Below are 18,318 nucleotides of genomic sequence, written 5' to 3'. Positions count from 1 at the left end.
ACTCCATGGCATAGCTGTCATGGCGCAGAGCCATAGTCCCCCAGCACCACCTTCTGGAATCGGCCATTGAGATAGGAGCGGAACCACTGCAAAGCAGTGCCTCCGACCCCCAGTCCTGCTAACCTAGCCAGAAGGATACCATGGTCGATGGTATCAAAAGCCGCTGAGAGGTCCAGGAGGACCAACAGGGACGCACTCCCCCTGTCCTTCTCCCTGCACAGGTCATCATACAGGGTGACCAAGGCAGATTCAGTACCATACCCGGGTCTGAAGCCGGACTGAAATGGGTCCAGATAGTCGTTTCATCCAAGAGTGCTTGGAGTTGTCCCACCACCACCTGCTCCAACACCTTGCCCAGAAACAGGATGTTGGCCACTGGTCTATAATTAGTGGCCATCTCTGGATCCAGTGACGCTTTCTTCAGGACCGGTCGGACTACCGCCTCCTTTAAAGGGGCAGGTACCCAGCCATCTCTCAGAGAGGCGTTGACAACGTCCAGGATCCAGGTCCCTATCCCGTGCTTGGACTTGTTAAGTAGCCAAGATGGGCAAGGGTCCAGTAAGCAAGTGGTAGAGCATACTTGTCCAAGCACCTTGTCCACATTATCAGGCTGCAATAACTGAAACTCGTCCATCAATTTTGGACCAGACGGCAACATTGGCACCTCCCCTGAAGACTCTGAATCACTAGTGGAGTCCAGCTCGTGACAAATTTGAGCGATTTTCTCCTTAAAATGCTTGGCAAAGTCATCACAGTGGACCGTCGAGGGCAGTACAGGGTGTCTCTTAGGGCCAGAATGAACCAGCCCTTCTACCACCCGAAAAAGCTCCACTGGACAGCATTGTGAGGAAGCAATGGAAGCAGAGAAGAATTTCTTCTTCGCTTCCCTCACCGCCACAGCATAGGCTCGATAGTGAGCTCTCAAGTGTGTTCGGTCAGATTCATCCCGTGATTTCCTCCACCTACACTCTAGACAACTCCCAACCCACTTCATCGCCCATAATTCAGGTGTGTACCAGGGTGATGAATGGGCTCTGCCAGGTGGAAGAGGATGCTTAGGAGTGATTGTGTCAATAGCCCTGGTCATTTCCCCATTCCATAGTTCAACCAGAGCATCGACAGGGGCACCAGCCTTGTCAACTGAAAATTCCCCCAGGGCCTTCAGGAATCCATCTGGATCCATCCGGCTTCAAGGGCAGACCAGCACAATTGGGTCCTTACAGAGGGAAAGGCCGCTTTCGAGCTCAAACCTCACGAGGAAGTGATCTGACCATGACAGGGGAGTCAGATGCAAATTCCACACCCTCAGATCACCCTCTTCCTGACCCATCGAGAAAACCAAGTCCAGTGTGTGACCACGTTCATGGGTCGGGCCAGTGACATGTTGAGACAGCCCCATGGTCATCATGGAGACCATGAAGTCCTGAGCCACCCCGGTCAGAACAGTCTCGGCATGGAGATTGAAGTCCCCCAGAACCAGCACCCTGGGGGTCTTCAACACCAGGTCCAAGATGATCTCCATCAGCTCAGGCAGGGAATCTGATGGGTAGAAGGGTGCACGGTACACTAGCAGAATCTCCAATCTGTCTCGGTCACCCAATGCCAGGTATAAACACTCTAGACCTGGTCTCGAGAGAACAGGAAGCCCCGCAAGGAGAATAGAAGCTTGGTAAATTAAAGGGACCCCCCCCCTCCTCTCCGGACGTGGCTGGTGCTGGACCAGATACCCAGACGGGCACAATTGAGAGAGGGATACATCCCCCGCTCTCCCACCCAGGTCTCTGTAATGCAAGCCAGGTCGGCCCCCTCATCCACAATTAAGTCGTGGATGAGGGATGTTTTGTTATGGACCAACCTGGCATTAAGCAGCAGCACTGTCATGCCTGAGGGGTGGTTGATAAGCTTACCTGGAACCTTCCGGTTGGGGGAATAACCAGAAGGGGGAACAGGTGTCAACCATCTTCCCCTCCTTCTTCTATGCCGACATGTTAAACCCCCAACGCCATATCAACCATTGCCCAACACCACTCCAATGGTGGCACCCACACGCTCCCCAGGCAACCCCATGGAAGCAGCCAGATGTGGAGTCATTAAAAATCAATCCAGTAAAATACAATTAAAACTCTCCAATCCTCCCATTACAAAACACACGCACACACGTCCACACGCAGAGTTCTTTGGGACATTTTTCTAGAGATTGTAGTCTGAATTAAGGATAGAAATATTTGCTTAAATTTGTCTACCTTCATAATATTACATTAAACAATACAATACACCAGTTACTTTGCACGGGGACTGAAAAATTGAGGCCTTTGAATTGTGGTGCTGGAGGAGACTCCTGTGAGTCCCTTGGACTGCAAGGCATCAAACCGGTCAGTCCTAGAGGAGATCAACCCTGGCTGCTCTTTAGAAGGCCAGATAGTGAAGATGAAACTCAAATACTTGGGCCACCTAATGAGAAGGAAGGACTCCCTGGAGAAGAGCCTAATGCTGGGAAACATGGACGGCAAAAGAAGAAGGGGATGACAGAGAATGACGTGGCTAGATGGAGTCACTGAAGCAGTCAACATGAGCTTAGGTGGACTCCGGGGGATGGTGGCCTGGAGGAATGTCGTCCATGGGGTCGTGATGGGTTGGGCATGACTTTGCAACTAAACAAACAAACAACAGTTATTTGTGAGTGGGGTCCTACTGCTTCCAGATAAACCCACCAGGGCTCACCTACTTAGCCTGTTTTCCATAAGGATGCTTCAAAGAAGAAATACTTAAACCTGGGTCTTATTCTGCAAATCATGATATCTATATATCAGGAATGGGCAAGATATAGATAGTGTGGCCTACAACTCCCATCAACCCTAGTCAGTCTAGCAAATGAGGAAGCATAAGGAAAGATGTAGGACAAAACATGTGGATGGCCACAAGTTGCACTTTTCTGCTATATATGATAAATTCTAAGCAGAAGGGAAAGAAAAACGATGGCAGCAAGAGCTGCAGTTTTCATTTGTGCAGTCTCTCAATCCAGCAAGTTCTAAAGGCCTTTATGATGTCTCCGTAACGTTATTCAGATTGGTCTATTGGTGTGAGTCATTCCTGGAAATTCCCTCAGGGGTTTGTTGCACAGACAGAATCATAGCATCCTTCTTTGTGTGATTTCAAGATCCGGTAATGACTTGACTTTTGAATAGATATGGGTAAGAAATGGGTTTTTCTTCTAATGTGAGATTATCTGATTTATATTCTCCTTAATAGATCACAGAACTAAAAGCAGTTTGGGATACATATTTCTTTCATAAAGCAAATCTGTTCATCAACAAACACACAGCTGCAATATGCACAAGGAGGATGTGTGCATTTCTAAAATGGACTTTGATCAATGGATGCATGAATTCAAGGATTTGTGCATTTGAGAAATGCTCACATTTTGAACAATATATACAAAATAGGTACAAGTTTCTGTGTGGAAAGGAAAAGGTCACACAGAATCCAGTTGAAATCATCCCAGAGGCAGAAAAGTGAGAACCTGAGTGAAATCACACCTGGAAGATTCACCAATACCTTGTTATGGCATCCCAAAAGATGTGCCATTTTATGCTTAATGCATGCTGCATTTGAGATCAGTTACATGGCGACAGGAGAGTTCAAAGCCGGTATGCATAAAGTTTGGAATGTAGCTAAAAGCTGTAAAATAGCATTTCTACATGGAACTGCAGTGAAGGGGATTACAGATTCTTCTGCGGTGTTGCACACATATAGTGACACAGTTAAAGAGTATTCAATGTATCCAGTATATCAATTACTACCCAAACAGCAATTGCATCTTCTGCAGATAATATAATGTCCTTGGTAAAGTATATTGATTGACCTGACCTCTTTACTAGGAAAGCAAACACAATTTAGAGTGGCATTTGATTCATATTCAGACTACTCAGAGTTCACTCTTCTACAAGATCTCTTTAGCAAAGCAGAGATCCATCTTCCAAGGAATGTGTTTTGGAGAATGCGGAACTGCTGATCCATGCTTTTCAGCTAACCATCTTGCATATGCCAAGGCTAAATGGAAAGGTTTCTGAAGACATGTTGTGGCAGCAACTGCAGCCACTGTGACCGCAGCTAAAAGACAGGCTTGAGGGAATTCACTTGTTCCAGCGGACAAGTTAGTAGCCATGGCAAAAAGCAGAACGTGCCCTGAAATTGCTTACTATCCCTGGAGTACATTTCCTGGAAAAGCCTTTATCTGGAGCAGTCCTTCTAATCCAGGATCCTGCTGATGTTTCAGTCCACTATGTCCACTAGTACAAGCCAGTTTGTGTTAGGAAGTTCTTGGGCTTCAGGTATCACCAGATCGCAGCAGAGTCCTCAAACACAACAGCACCCTCTTCCCATTTTTAGTTACAGATGGGCAAATATGTCAGCTTCATTTTCTCCTGCAGCTGTATCTTTAAAATCTCAAGTTCTTTCTGTCCTGAATATGAAGAATTCTAGAAGCTAGAAGATTCTTGCACAAAATGAACGGAAATGTACTGCCTGCATCAGCCAAATTGAGTATCTACAGTATGGAAAAGTCTACATTCTCTCCTGTAGTTGTTAAAGAAGGCCCATAAAATGAAGTGGAAAATTTAATTCAACTGTAGCATGATTCAACACACAGCCCAGGCATTTCAAAAGCTATGTATTCAAATAAATCAATACCAGTTTTGATTTCTCATATATTCAATGAATATTAAACAAAAATCTTGAACTGTTTTGCACCAGAGAATTCTGAGATATTTGGCCATTCCTGATCATAGATGCACCAAAACTAAGGACCCCACCTGCATGTGCAGTACTGGTGCTGTATTCATCATCATGGACAAACTTCTCCATTCAGCAAATGGGGAGGTTCACACAATGTGGTAGGCAGTGGGGTATTTCATGCCAGCTGGTCTGTTGCATCATCACAATATTTCAGCATTGTACATTTGGTTTTCAGGAAACACAAACATAAACAGCCATTTGCTCTGTGTTTTCTTGATACCACAGTGGTTTGTTGTGTCATCTGAATGAGAAAACACAAATTGGCATGGTGCCAAGGACAGAACCATAGAGTCATTTGGCAAGAGAGGCCCATTGGCGTTCTTGCCAAGTGGCTAACCAGAAAGCACGGCTGATAGTTGCGATTTTGTGCCACTGTCCGAGGTGTTTCTGCTCTGCCCTCATCCTGTCCTAAAGCCCTTCTTTGGAGCAGAAGCAGACAGTCTCCTGGTTGGTGCTGAGAGTGGCAGGAATCTGCTAGGCTATGCTGTCTGGTTAGGATCCCAGCACCTCAACCAGTTCCTCAGTGTCAACATTCTTGCTTATCGGAGGGAAGCTCCACATGCACATCAGCAAGCCAGTGAGAGGGTTGGGCATCTACTGGGCAGTGCTGTGGAAAGGAGCAATGCAGCTCCTTCAATTCCACTTCTTCCCCTCCTGCACATGAGAGAAAAGGGCCTCATGTGCATGAACAAGCCAGATACAGGACAAAGAAGCAACTGGACAGGAGTGCAAGTTGCAGGCCACACATCCAGTGGGTTCCCCTGTGCTGCCCTATCGCATGGGCAGCTGGGAAGACACGTCTCTGGCAAGCTGGAGTGCCAAGTGGGGTCCTATCGCTTTCCCTGCTCCACCATGTTGCTCAAAATTAAGTTCATCCATGAATGGCAAACATACATGCTAAAATAGGACTCTGGTGATTTCAAGATGAGAGACTTTCAGGACTTGGCACTGTCTGTCCTTTGCTCCCTGTCCTCTCACAATTCTTGACCAAAAAGTTTTTGCACGTTTTCAATGCTCTGCAAAAATCTTCAGCACCCATTCGACCACAGAGTTAGAGAAAGGCAGGGAAGTGTGGGAGAGGAATTGTTGGTTCCATAATGTTACCTTCAAGTCAGTGCATAACTTCGGGAGTGGGGGAGTTTATTTACTTACAAGTCTTATACAATATCTGCCTTCCGAATCATTGCTCAGTTAGTTTTATAATTCTGCCCTTTGGATATTTGGCATTTGCATTGTAATAACTGGCAATTGTTCCAGTGGGGTACTGTAACCAAATGGCCACAGCTTTTGGCAGACAAAATAAAACAGAAGAGGATTTTGAGTGTTTGGTTCTTCACACTCAGTTGCTGTCTTTGCATTGAAATATATATCCTTATATTTGCTTTTAAAGTACTACAAATGCACATTCTTTTAAGATGGAGAATAGGCCTCTTGGATGCTGAAGTACAGTTTTTATCGCAGCAAATCTAAAGAGTTCCTAGCTGACTTTACAAAGCCCTTGTTTCTTTGTTCTAAAAGAAGTTACTTTTATATACTTATTTTGTCAAACATTCATGCATCAGAAGTATGTTAGCATTGCATGTTTACTTTCTGAGGTCCAACAGTTTCAGAAACCCCCTTCCACATTACCACCACCTAGACTAGGATGAAACCCAACCTCACTTACCTTGGTGTAAGCCTCTTTAAACTCCATAGAATTCTTAGAAAGCCTTAGAAGGTGGTCTGCAGTTTTTGAAGGAGAAAAGATGGAAAGACGCACTGACCTCCAGATTATTATACGACAGTTGTCCCACAAGGTCATTCATGGTGCACTAAGACAGTCTTCTCAAACCTACTGCCCTGCAGATATTGTAGACTTCTACTGCCACAAGGCCTATCCAGAATAATCAGCAGTCTTGGATAATGGGAGTTGTAATCCAAACGATCCTGAAGGTCCCAAGATCAGGGTTAGTCTATACAAAGGGCTGTAAACAGTGAGTTACCTTTTCATCTTAATCAGTATCCTAGCATTGTTTTCTGTGTGGTTTCCTTTATGTTGACAATAGTTTAACTTTGTTTTGACCAAAAATCTTGTGCTCGCTCACTCTCTCACTCTCTCTTTCTCTCTCTCTCACACACACAGAGAGAGAGAGAGAGAGAGAGGCCTTGAAGTCTAACTTCCTTCAGCTTCTGCAAATTTCACACTGCACTTTTAGCAAACTCATAAGGATTTCTAGAGCCTGCACCATGTTTGCAGTTTATAGGATGGAGCAGAAATGACCTAAGTTTCATTTGTTTGTTTGTCTGTCTAAGGTTCCAATTAATTCTTTGTCTTCTGACTTGTTTCGTAACTCTTGTTGTTCAGGAACAATACTTCTTCAGCCCTCTATACTGAATCAGCAGGCAATTATACTAAATTCTAGGAATGCTTCCTATTTGTCATGAGTAGTTCACCTTCTCCATTTTATTGATGATACTCATATTGCCGTATCTGCATCTCTAGTGACTGCTCAGCTTGCAAACAATTCATCTCTAAGACTGGCACCTAAGAATGTGTTTAATTCACAGAGCAAGTTACCTCTAATAAATTATGTGATGCTCAGCTTGTAAGGTCAGTCTAGTATATGGTTTTCCTGCAAGGTCTACACATTTTCTGCATATCATTTTCATTTGACCTAATATTTTAGAAGGCCAGAATAAATGAAACATGAAATAATTTTCCATTTCAAAGCCTGATTGTTTCATCACCTATGGTGATGCCATTGCCATTGCTTGGGCTTTCTAGGGAATCCTGGATATAGCACTGCTGAGTTGCATGCACCTTCTAAATAGCATGTGGCATTAAGAGTTGCATGCAGAATTAGAATTCTGCATTGAGCTGTAGAAGATGAGAGCTCAGTAGTGAGAAATCAGAATGGACCATTGATTGTGCAGTGCACGATCAATACATCTGATTACATGAGCACATGGCTTTTGTCCACATGATGAAAAACTTTGATATAATCTGTTCATATAAACATGAGTCAGCAGTGTGATGCGGTGGTTAAGAGGGCAAATGCCACCTTTGGTTGCATAGCCAGAAGTGTGGCTTCTAGATCTAGAACAGTATTACTACCAATCTATACTACTCTGGTGTGCCCACAACTGGAGTATTGTGCTCAGTTTTGGGCCCCTCAATACAGGAGGGATATAGCCAGTTTAGAGTCAGTGCAGTGTAGGGCCACAAGGTTGGTGGCCGGTTTGCAGGAGATGCCGTATGAGGTAAGACTGGGGGAACTGGGTCTCTTCAGCCTGGAAAAGAGAAAACTCAGAGAGGATCTGTTGGTGACATACAGGTATATGAGGGGATGTCACACAGAGGTGGGTAGAGACCTGTTCTCCCCTGCAGAGGAAGGCAGGACACACTCCAGCAGAGCTAAGCTCAGGGAACCAAGGTTCCATTTAGATGCCAGGTAGCACTTCCTGACAGTTAGGACCCCGAAAGTGTGGAATGGGCTTCCACCTGAGGTGGTTGAGGCTCCATCGGTGAGGGTGTTCAAAGATAGGCTGGACATGCTTGTGGTGGACATGCCATGAGCAGATCCGGCTGGAGCCAGGAGTCAGACTAGATGGCCCGGGAGGCCCCTTCTGACTCGCTCTGTTTCTATGTTCATGGACACTGAGGGAAGTAACAGTGCAATCCCTCTATTTCTCTCTCTCTCTCAGTATGTATGTATATATAATCAGGACTGTGTACTGTTCTTCAGAATTTAATGCTTGCTTTGTTGGGTGAGACCAGCCTTACCCTACCTGATGTTCTCCAGATGTTTTGGACTATAGCTTCTAGCATTTCCAAACATTGTCCATGCTGGCTGCCACTGATGGGAGCTGAAATCCAAAATTCTTTGTGGTACTATGTTGGAGAAGACTGGGTTAGACCTTTTGGACATCCTTGCAGACCAGTCCCTTTCATCTTATAAAAATTGAACTCAGTTGGAGTTACTCCTGTGCAGATTATTATTATTATTATTATTATTATTATTATTATTATTTATTCGATTTATATCCTGCCTTTTTCCTACAAAGGGCTCAAGGCAGCTTACATCTCCTCCTCCATCTTATCCCCACAACAACAACCCTGTGAGGTAGGTTGGGCTGAGAGTCTGTGACTGGCCCAAAGTCACCCAGTTGGCTCCATGGCTGAGCGGGGACTAGAACCCAGATCGTCTGAGTCCCAGTCCCAAACTCTTAACCACTACACCACACAGATGTGCTTAAGATGTGTACTGTTGGGCATTGTTTTGAGCAATAGCAGGCCAGCCAGAGAAATTGAGAGACAGGAAGGCAGTCTTTTAAGTTATCTAAGATATGGTTGGTGGTACTGATCAGAGAGTTGGTGATGGTGATGGTGATGGAACTGAAATTCTATTACACATCTTTAAATAAAATGCCACCAATCCTATAGGCAAGGTTAACTGACTATAGCCAGCATCCGAAAAGGAAATATCTTCCAAGACATGACAGCGGGACCAATATGATCACTAGGACTTTTAAACTTCTATTTCCCAATTGATTAGAATCCAATTAACTAAAGGAATTCAACCATATCCCTCCAGCAACCTCTTCTTGAAAGGAATTTAAAAAAAAATTATGAGATGATGTTATATATGATGGGAGCAGGTGCAGAAACCCTGAGAAAGGTGTCTCAGGTGTGAGGTCTGGAAGTAATTTTGTGAGTTGCAGATTGTTTGGGGTCCCACATCCCCTCCTCCCCCATGGATCTCTGATTCCTGCTATCTTTTTGCTTTTTCAGGCAGGTGTGTCCTCAGCTGCATTTTTTTTTAATGCTTGGCTGATCATGAGTGATAGAAATGTGGCAAGTCCAATATTGGACACTGTGACAAAGCTGAAAGTGACAAAGTTGATTACAAGCTGAATCGCATTCATGTGCATGGAGAGGAGACGGTTCCCCCCATCCTCTGTGAAATATGGTAGCGACACCTGAAGCATCATCTGAGAAGCAGACCATATTTGGAACGAAAGCAGATCTCTACCCAGAGCAATCAGTGAGGGATATCCATTAATACCTTGAACCTTCTCAGTAACAGAATGTGGCTTTATTCTCAAAAGCCTTGACAAGTTCAGCTGCCAGCCTGAGCCAGCAGGAGGAACTCAGGAAGGAAAGAAGAAATTCTCTGTGTGAACCCTTGTGCATGTTACAATAGGGTTGGTATCCTTAGCCATATTATCATAGAAATGTGGAATTACACAACTTGACCAACATTTTTGAAGGCCTGATGCTGACGGCCTGAGTTCCTTAGAGTCCATAGAAGTGCAGTTCTTCCTGATCCCTTGCCACCTTGCCTTACTCAAACAGATGTGTGCAGGCCATCAATAATATTAAAGATTAATCTTTTTTAATACCAACACCAAGCATAACATTATGACATAATTTATTAGGAAGAATGTTACAGTGGGTGGATAGGCAAGATTCAAAAGTAAAATCTTTTGGGGAAAGCACTTTTGATGGTGCCATTTTTAATAAAGGTTGAGGCTTCTTTGAAAGTGCTTTCTGTTTTCATCCTCCATGATTTGCTGCACTGGCATTGTCCTACTCACTGTATGATTTCTCATTGGCTCAGGTCCTCCATACAACTAATCCAAGATGCACAAAGTAGCAGTGTAGGAGAAAGATTGCACTGCAATTGAAGCATCCAGGAGAAGCAATGGTACTTGATAAGAGCGAAAAAAGATATACACACAATGACAATGTTACTTCAATGTTTCAGCCTCCTGAAAGCTCTGCATTCTGTTAAAAATCAAAGCTGGAAAATGTTTAGTGAAGTGCTAATCAGTTAAAGGCAAAGTAGGCTAGGACAGAAGAAAGACGAAACAGGATTTCCATACTGTCTTTATAATACTGCTGATTTGCACCATGAGAAAGATTTCAAACAGGCCACTTAAATATAGAATGGGACCCCAACCTGGGATGCCCACACCTCCAGGGGATGCAAGACGATGTTTGAGGAGTGGCAAGAATGGGCAAGGCTGCATCACAACTCACCGATTTCAGTGCATCCTGACATTTTTCGCCAAAATTATCCCAATAAAATTATGTATTATTATTCTGTTTGCATGTGTATTCAGTTCACTTTTGTCAATCAAGGCAAAATCTAGCCATTCCCTCCATTTGCATGGAGACTTGCAGATTGTCATCAGCAAGAAAGTTTCACATTTTGGCAAAATTGTAAATGAGAAGCAGAAACAAAGAAGTCGAACTTTATGTTGACAATTGAGATTGATTTTACTGCTTACATTATTTTTTCTAATTGCTCAATTTATATGTGAATTTTATGCACTGAGTTAAAAGCTTATTTTCTGAGTTCAATTTGTTCACCCACAGTACTGTAAGTGGTTCAATTTGTGCTTCAAAAATTAGAAATTTGACTTTTTATCTTCAAATGTGATATTAGTTTTGTAGGGAGCGTGAACATAAACATTTTCTAGGAGTGCAGGCCATAGAAAAGGTTGGGAACTACTGATTCAGAATAAAGGCTATGGTTTAATTACAGTCGGTCTAATTTAGTATAAGACTTCCTCCATATATTGATTTATGACAGGTTGTTGTTCAGTAATAGGAAGAGTACTGAACACACACACAGAGCAAATCCAACTTTCTAAAAAGGTTACTAGCCATCACTCCTTCTTGCAAATTCTGAACTTTGTCAAACTGCTAATTAAAGGAAAGGGAGTGTTTGTCTCTACGGGGAAATTCATTCATTATGACATACAAATATGGAAAATCCAATGACAAAGGCATCATGTTTGTTAAAGGGTATATCAAGTCTCCTTCTACAGTTGTCATTAAAATGTTGATTAGCACTATGTGAATGCTTCACCTTCAAAGGATGAGTTAGTGGGTAATTGTTCTGATCATGTTTTGGCTACGTAAAGAACACATACAGGAAGAGGTTGGTGATAAACAAGTCTGAACAATCACTCCAACAATTCCAGGAAAAGATGTGCATCGTCAATCAGCAATGAAACAGTGAAGGAGTAACATTAGACTCTACACAAATACGTAAAAGTCTACTTGCGTGGTGGCACTTTACAAAGAGCGCACTTTGGTTACTGGGTCTAAGTTTCCTGTCAGGAGAAAAAAGAGTATCTCAGAAAATCACATCCTTCATTTGCCTTGGGAAGCCCTGGAGAACAAGCCCAATCGATCAGACATTGGTGAGACCTTCATTGCAGACAAATGGGCACTTGGAACATCATTGGGATGAAGATAAGTTGGTCCCTTTCTCTTGAAGGTGCTCCAACTGGCAAGTCACATGAGGGGATACAGAAGACAGGGATACCTCTGGCAAGATCCACCAACTGTGTGTGGAGTCTCCAGCAAGTCCTGAGTGAGTCTGCTGTGTCAGATGCTGATAATCCAGTCAAGATGCAGTATTTGGAATGGAATAGCAGTCCTTAAAGTTGTCTCCTCCTCTTCTGCTCTCCTCTTTCTCTGTTCTCCAGGCAAATGTAGTTATCCAGAATGCATGGCATAACAGATTGCTGTCACAGTGCACTGAAGGCTTGCATTCTGCATTTCTCAGCATTCTCAGGAAGAAAGGAAGGGATGTAGGTATGCTCTTTATGGTAGCAGCCATAGGATCCCTGAGGATTCATTTCAGCATCTTCTTTTTCTAGCTGGTGCTACTTGCAAATGCAGGCCGGCGCAATGGAAGTAATCTTTCATATCTCAGTGCGTCCCCCAGCCCAACCCTGACTCCAATGAGGAAGATCAAGGATGGTGCTTGGGATTCTGCCTCTTCAGTCTGGGGGCACTTGAGCAGAACAATGTGGGTCCATTTTCAAGCAGGGGGCAGACACAGCAACAATAAGAAACCACTCTTGCAGGATCGTGCAGCGCCTTTACTGCTTCAACAATGAATACATTTTGAATTGCAGAGGGGGAAATTATAAGATGCAGGTCTTTGCAGTGCTGCCTTTGAACATTTCCATGTTTTCTACATCTCATCCCCTGTTGACACAATTGTCTACCACTAAAGATCAGTGTCTAAAACACTACTGCTTTCTTTAAGAGTATTCCATTCAATACAGAGCAGGTGGAAACACTTTGACATCCTCTTTAATTAACCCCACTTCTGTAGTTCTGTTCTCCCCAAAGAATCAAAGAAATAATCTTGCTCTTGTTATTCTTTCCCTTTTGTTAATAGGAAACTTAACTTGAAATCTGAAACTCTTCAAGGCACCATGGAAAGTCGGAAGGATCTTTTTTTGCTCATGGCCTCCCATTTGCTGCAGCTTGGCTTGCTCAGCCTGGTGTGACTCCACATCACTTCCCTTCAGAAGATAACACATAACATGAAAACTGATGGGTGTCAGACACTCTTACTAGCATGTGAACAGGGTGATGCTTCCAGCAGATGCTTCTACCAGCTCTGCTGCAGCTCCATTCCTCTGCCAAAGAAGCTTAATTGATCAAGGAGCTTTCTCCTTAGAAACATGATCTGCTTTATTGAAAAATCCTTAAGGACGATCACCATGTTCTTCTTCCTCTCTCCACTAATGCATTAGAAACCAGCCCAAAACTACTTCAGAGATAATTGCAAGCATCTTGCCTGTACAGGGATCCTAATATGCTAGTACCATAGACTACCTTGACACCAAATTTGCTATTAACAGTTCAGGTAAGCAACAGGAAGCATGTCATTTGATTCAATCATGAGCTTCCTGCTATTTGCTCATTGCTTGGCTCTGTGCAAGCCCAGTTTCTTCACCAGCCAGGTTGTCCCTGGTTTGTAAGTGTGTGAAGTGTGCACTTAATCTTGAGGCCTGTACTGATTAGTGTCCCATTTGCTATTTGTTGCAAAAATCAGTTCCTGCCAGACAGGTAGAAACTTTCCCAGAATGACCATTAACATTAAGAATGATATTCTGAAACAGTGTTTCAAAATGCCTCCCCCTTGGCACCATATGGATTAAGGCTTCTCATTTTTAAATGGATGAATGAATGCATGAATTACATGCATCCATCTGTTGTCCACCCCCACAGCGAAACTCACGGATGGTCATTCTTTGCAGAGCCAGTTTTAGGAAACTTGAAGAATGCCCAAAAATGTCACTTATTTCCTTGTCTTCTTCCTTTAAAATGTGTACATTAAAGAGAGGAGAGGAGAGAGCAGGGGATAAGTCTGACTTTGTGGTACGGTTATGGTTTCTCATGGTTGACTGCCATAGGACATCAATAATGTTTCAGGTTCTGTGTCATTTGGATTGCTCTGACTATGTAGGCACTTCCTCTACCACTGGCCTGGTTGGAAGAGAAACTGGAATAGGAAGATTTCATTTAATCTGGCTCTTGTGGAATAATCAGATGGGTAAAGACTTATGCTTTAGTTGATCATTTGATATATTAAGCTATCAGCTTCATCATTGCTTGCCTGGAGGGCTACTTAGATAGAAGGGCTGAGACCCCTTGAAGAAAGTCCAACATATAACTGAAAAAGATGAATGAAAAGAAGTTGGTGAATGTCACTGATTAGGAGTCAGCTTGGTGTGTAAGAGCTTACATGGCAAGCATGAAGAAAGAACGTTCAACCCATAAAGCCACAGAATGACTCACTTCATAAGCCGCCCATGCCAGAGAATACTTTGGGGGGGAAATCTGCCCTATCTCCCCCTGTCTCCTAAAATCAATACCGCACCCTCTCCCCACTCCCCCCCCCCAAAAAAACAGGGTTTAGCTCTGAAAGTGGGAGGGATGGACAAATCTACCCATTTCAGTTCCTCCCTGTTTCTGTGTTTCCAATATTCATCTCAAACCTTGAGGATATCTCTACTCTTAAGTTTGGGCCAGCATGAGTTTTGAGATTTTTTTTAATGTTTGCATGAAAATCCATGAGCATTTTAGTGCAAACCTCCTTACACATGAATTTTTGCTTAACATGTAAATTTTTACAAGCATTTTTCCTAAGGGAACACATTTCTGAGTGTTATTTTCCTAATATACACTGTTGTAGGCATGTTTATTAGATAGCTATTGAAAAATTGAAAGAAATACAAACTGCCAACTGAGTTTCAGGTCACTTTTTTCATTATACAATTTCAAAAAGAGGGCAGAAAGAAATTGTGACTATATCAAGCCGATGCATGTGTGCATATGAAATATGTGTGTGAGTGTGACAATGCACGTTTTAAGAGCTATTAAGTTAAACCTAAATAAGTGTCCATTTGCAGGTGAGCCATTTCTATGATGTTCAAACCATTGTGTTAGAAGGGCTGGTTTGCATGGTTCTAAAGGCAAGTTGACAGTAAAATTGCAACCAAACAAATTTATTCCCCTTGTCTAGCAATGATAACCACCTGAAATTCTAACCATCAAGAGATCTGACACAAGTATTTATCACCAACAAAAAGGGAATTTGCCTTTAAGGTCTTGTCTCATAATCCACAGCAATCAACCAGCAGTGTTACATTGAACTCTGGAATATGTGCCAAAATATTTGTCCCAGGTGGGCAGTGGAGAAAAATGAGCTGACTTCACATGTGCATTCTTTAACATTTTGATCTGGTGCCCTACTTGTATGCGCACATACAAAACACCCTCAACAATTCACAGGGACTAAGCTTCAAAACACACCACATAAATTCCCAATATGCTATAGAGTGTGCTGAGAACTGGATAGGAAAACAGATGTGGAAATTCAGGATGTGGAAGACAGATGTTGACACAGTACAAGTCCAACCTCCTTCATAGGATTCGATCTAACACTGCCCACCTCATGCCTGCACTTTTGGAGGATGCCCAAGGGCAAATATCACCATTTAAATGGCCATGGGAAATCCAACAACCCACAGGAAAAAAGAAAGAAGCTGTGTTGTAACCCAGGTCCGTGCGAGCTCTAGCTGTGAGGAATTTCTCTTCCTACTGGAGGGAATAACTAAATGGTCATTCCCATTTCTCTGAGCAAATAAACAGTAGAGAATTTTTGGAAGTATGAACCCAGGTCCAGTTGTTTCCACTGCACAATATTATTGTTGGTTAGATGGTATTTGTCACTGAATAGACTAGCAAAAATGTTCCCAAATATATCAAATAGATGTTGGAAGTGTAAACAAAAACCTGGTACTTTTTATCATATGTGGTGGACTTGTGCTAAGGCAAAAAAATTACTGGGTTAAAATACGGACCTAAATGGCTTGAGGAAATGTTACAAAAACCTTTAATATTCAAACCTGAAGTATTTTTTATTAGGCATTATGCCTGAAGATTTTGATAAACAAAGTATATATTTGATCTTACATGTAATTACTGCAGTGAGGATTGTATTTGCTCAATATTGGAAGAATGAAGAGCCACCAACTGAAGAGCTGATTCTAAAAAAGATTCTGGACCATGTGGAAATGGATAGGCTGACTCTGTCATTGAAGGAGAAGGAAGATATATACCTTTATCAAACTTGGAATCTCTTTTATCATTGGTTAGAGAAATGAGACTATATGTAGAACTGAATATGGTTATTAATTGTAATAAGAATAAGATGTCAATAAGATGTCTGTTGTCTTGGGAATAATTGCTGTTTTGTAGAGAAAAAAATAAAAAAAATTGAAACCTGATAAAAAAAGGATTGTTGGGATAAGCGGGGTTCCACATATTTTCTCATCTACTTCCAGAACAATTGCTGAGTATTATCTCCTCTGTCCCTTGACAAATACACTGCTTAACTGAAATTGGAAGAATTTGGGTACCTTTTTATCGCCTACCCCACATACCCGCCAGATGATGCTCCTGTTTATAAACTGAAGCAGACATGACTGCAGGGAAACATTTTCACATTTCACAGATCACAGTCTGAAAATCAATTATTCCATTATAGATCTGGGCTAAGATTTTTAACATGTATTTTAACAGAAAAATACACTGTACACTTTTACCAAGCTTTATTATGCCAGAATTAGCTGATTAGTCCAATATTTCAACATGCCCTTCAAGTCTAAAGATTGCCTACCAAAATATTACAGCTGCTTACTCCCACTGGTGTGTTTTATAAACTGTGGTTTCTAAAGGTGCTCATGAAACTGTTAAAATTTTTCCTTTGACATGCCCAGTTCTGCATGGCTGGGCACACTTGTAAGACTTAAAAAGCCCAGATTGCTTTGAAGGTGTCTGTTACAGTGCAGAGGTTAAATGATCTGCTAACAAGTTATATTTATTGAATCACTTTTGTTTTCCACTCAGAAGGAAAGCATTGTCCTTAGAGATTTTTAAAGCATTGCTTTTAAGTTTCATGCATGTTTAATCTTATTTATTTCACAACTAATGTAGATTAAAAAAAACCTTCAGTGTGAGAGCAAACCCTGAAGCAAATGCTTTATTTTATCTTTGGATGCAATTTCAAGGCCAATTTATATTGAAAATTCTCCCAAAAGTTTCTTTTAATCTTAATTTCTAACAAATTAGGAACAGGGTTAAATTAATATTGATACTAAAAAACAAACAAACAATATCAGTAGGCTATTGTTCCTGCCGATATTGAAATATCCTTTCAGTAGACTTCTTCATCTTTAAAACAAACAAAAATAAGTAAAAAGCATGTGTGAGTGTGTGTGTGTGTGTGTGTAACTCCCTGTGGCCTAGAGATTTGTTGGTCCCATGGAACTGTGGGTAAAGCAGGTGACTACCATCTTTAAAGCAAAAGAAATAGCATTTGGTCAACCAGAGGCAGTGACCACCATAAATTGCAGCAATGTTTTGTTTTAGCTCTATTTTTAGTTTTAAAGAATTGAAGAAACAGCTCTGGCAACCCAAAACTTAGTTGAAACACTACTTGTTCCCTTTCCCCAAATCGAATGCACACAATCCCTTTCAGGAAGCTGAATTCATTGCCTTTCATGAAGACTGAAGATGAACATGTTTTCGTGGTGCATGCATAATTCCTTCCTTCCTATCTGATGTTTAGCCTGCTCCATTAGCCACAAGGCTCCCTGGGTGCATTACAAATAATAAAAACATATTACAAACTATATAAAATATTAAAAAACATGAAATGATCAAAAACAATAAAAGTGTACCCATGTCACTTCTTAACAGAACCTACATTTCCATAAAAGGCATAACCATGTGCTATATTAAAATATATCACTATTAAAACCAAACTAGCAATTGAAATGCCAGCAAAATTAAAGGTCTTTGCCTGGCACCAAAAAGAACACACTGGGATAAGCCTTTCAAGCTTTCCTAGCCTGCAACAGGCAAGAGGCAGGTCTCTGCTTGCTCAGAGTTTTGCATCAATTTGGGATGAACAAATCTGTCAATTTCAGTTTCTCTCCATTTCTCATTTTTCTCAACCTAGAATTTGTTTCATCCCAAATGTTGAAAATCTTTTAAAGTTTGCATGATAAAAGGAACATTTTGTCTATATTTACCATAACATTTGCCTACACTCTTTGCATGCAAGAAATTGTTGTATTCTAATGCATTCTTTCATCTTATTTCCCTAATACATGCCATTATTATTATTATTATTATTATTATTATTATTATTATTATTA

Source organism: Varanus komodoensis, unplaced genomic scaffold, assembly GCF_004798865.1.
Source record: "Varanus komodoensis strain SLA01 unplaced genomic scaffold, ASM479886v1 scaffold31, whole genome shotgun sequence".
Taxonomy (NCBI): Eukaryota; Metazoa; Chordata; class Lepidosauria; order Squamata; family Varanidae; genus Varanus; species Varanus komodoensis.
This window is presented reverse-complemented; position numbering follows the sequence as displayed.